The 2,305-nt window shown below is 42.6% G+C and overlaps 2 protein-coding genes across 2 annotated transcripts in view; one reads left to right on the forward strand and one right to left on the reverse strand.

Moving 5' to 3' along the window:
- The window catches only part of LOC113645130 (tripartite motif-containing protein 16-like), a 664,889-nt gene that overhangs the window by 375,608 nt on the left and 286,976 nt on the right, over positions 1-2,305 (reverse strand). The gene's annotated exons all lie outside the window — the stretch shown is intronic.
- The window catches only part of rab6bb (RAB6B, member RAS oncogene family b), a 20,080-nt gene that overhangs the window by 10,208 nt on the left and 7,567 nt on the right, over positions 1-2,305 (forward strand). The window lies entirely within an intron of this gene.

Raw genomic sequence — 2,305 nt, forward strand, 5'->3', positions numbered from 1 at the left:
AGATCAGACACTTGTTCAGGGTGTGATGTAGAACAGACACTCGTTCAGGGTGTGATGTGGATCAGATACATGTTCAGGGTGTGATGTAGAACAGACACTCGTTCAGGGTGTGATGTAGATCAGATACATGTTCAGGGTGTGATGTAGATCAGATACATGTTCAGGGTGTGATGTAGATCAGACACTCGTTCAGGGTGTGATGTAGATCAGACACTTGTTCAGGGTGTGATGTAGATCAGACACATGTTCAGGGTGTGATGTAGATCAGACACATGTTCAGGGTGTGATGTAGAACAGACACATGTTCAGGGTGTGATGTAGAACAGGTACATGTTCAGGGTGTGATGTAGATCAGATACATGTTCAGGGTGTGATGTAGAACAGGTACATGTTCAGGGTGTGATGTGGATCAGACACTCGTTCAGGGTGTGATGTAGATCAGATACATGTTCAGGGTGTGATGTGGATCAGATACATGTTCGGGGTGTGATGTAGATCAGATACATGTTCGGGGTGTGATGTAGATCAGATATATGTTTAGGGTGTGATGTAGATCAGATATATGTTTAGGGTGTGATGTAGATCAGACACACGTTTAGGGTGTGATGTAGATCAGACACATGTTCGGGGTGTGATGTGGATCAGACACATGTTCAGGGTGTGATGTAGAACAGACACATGTTCAGGGTGTGATGTAGATCAGATACATGTTCAGGGTGTGATGTGGATCACATACATGTTCGGGGTGTGATGTAGATTAGACACATGTTCGGGGTGTGATGTAGATCAGACACTCGTTCAGGGTGTGATGTAGATCAGACACATGTTCAGGGTGTGATGTAGATCAGACACTCGTTCAGGGTGTGATGTAGATCAGACACTCGTTCAGGGTGTGATGTAGATCAGATACATGTTCAGGGTGTGATGTAGATCAGACACATGTTCAGGGTGTGATGTAGAACAGACACATGTTCAGGGTGTGATGTAGAACAGACACTCGTTCAGGGTGTGATGTAGATCAGACACTTGTTCAGGGTGTGATGTAGATCAGACACATGTTCAGGGTGTGATGTAGATCAGACACATGTTCAGGGTGTGATGTAGAACAGACACATGTTCAGGGTGTGATGTAGAACAGGTACATGTTCAGGGTGTGATGTAGATCAGATACATGTTCAGGGTGTGATGTAGAACAGGTACATGTTCAGGGTGTGATGTGGATCAGACACTCGTTCAGGGTGTGATGTAGATCAGATACATGTTCAGGGTGTGATGTGGATCAGATACATGTTCGGGGTGTGATGTAGATCAGATACATGTTCGGGGTGTGATGTAGATCAGATATATGTTTAGGGTGTGATGTAGATCAGATATATGTTTAGGGTGTGATGTAGATCAGACACACGTTTAGGGTGTGATGTAGATCAGACACATGTTCGGGGTGTGATGTGGATCAGACACATGTTCAGGGTGTGATGTAGAACAGACACATGTTCAGGGTGTGATGTAGATCAGATACATGTTCAGGGTGTGATGTGGATCACATACATGTTCGGGGTGTGATGTAGATTAGACACATGTTCGGGGTGTGATGTAGATCAGACACTCGTTCAGGGTGTGATGTAGATCAGACACATGTTCAGGGTGTGATGTAGAACAGACACATGTTCAGGGTGTGATGTAGAACAGATACATGTTCAGGGTGTGATGTAGAACAGATACATGTTCAGGGTGTGATGTAGAACAGATACATGTTCAGGGTGTGATGTGGATCACATACATGTTCGGGGTGTGATGTAGATCAGACACATGTTCAGGGTGTGATGTAGAACAGACACATGTTCAGGGTGTGATGTAGAACAGATACATGTTCAGGGTGTGATGTAGAACAGATACATGTTCAGGATGTGATGTAGAACAGATACATGTTCAGGGTGTGATGTGGATCACATACATGTTCGGGGTGTGATGTAGATTAGACACATGTTCAGGGTGTGATGTGGATCAGACACTCGTTCAGGGTGTGATGTAGAACAGACACTCACTCTTCTCATCTTTCTTCTCAACACAGACCTGCTCCATCAGCATCCATGCCTCTTGCATTATCCCTCAATTCTAAATAATGTTTTAATTCATACTTTAAAGAAATGTATTATTATTATTATTATTATTATTATTATTATTATTATTATTATTATTATTATTATATGTACATATGTGAGGACTAAGATATTTAAAGAATTGACACAATGTTATCTATGTTGGTTTATTGTGACTCTTTCTCTCTCTCTCTCTCTCTCTCTCT

This window comes from Tachysurus fulvidraco, chromosome 11 (genome assembly GCF_022655615.1).
Source record: "Tachysurus fulvidraco isolate hzauxx_2018 chromosome 11, HZAU_PFXX_2.0, whole genome shotgun sequence".
Lineage (NCBI taxonomy): Eukaryota > Metazoa > Chordata > Actinopteri > Siluriformes > Bagridae > Tachysurus > Tachysurus fulvidraco.